We start from the raw sequence: 301 nt of genomic DNA on the forward strand, positions 1-301 counted from the left end.
TGCAAAGGGTCCCTGGGGTCCTGCATTAATCAGCCTATGGTAGTGGGGGGGCACTGCCACAAGGACCCCCGCTCCCCACCAGCTCAGTGCAGTGGCACCCTCAGCTCCGCCTCCTCCCCCGAGCAGTGGCGCAGTTGTGCGTGCAACCGCCCTCTCAGCCGTGCATGGGCAGAGCTTTACACGCACACACATACACACACACACACACAATTATATAAGAATTTGTTTCCCCTTTGGGAGAAGGGAAAGATGGAGTCAAGTATCTTCCCAAGGTCTACCTGAGGCCCCTAAGGTAGGGAAA

This window comes from Alligator sinensis, unplaced genomic scaffold (genome assembly GCF_000455745.1).
Source record: "Alligator sinensis unplaced genomic scaffold, ASM45574v1 scaffold2554_1, whole genome shotgun sequence".
In the NCBI taxonomy this organism is placed as follows: Eukaryota; Metazoa; Chordata; order Crocodylia; family Alligatoridae; genus Alligator; species Alligator sinensis.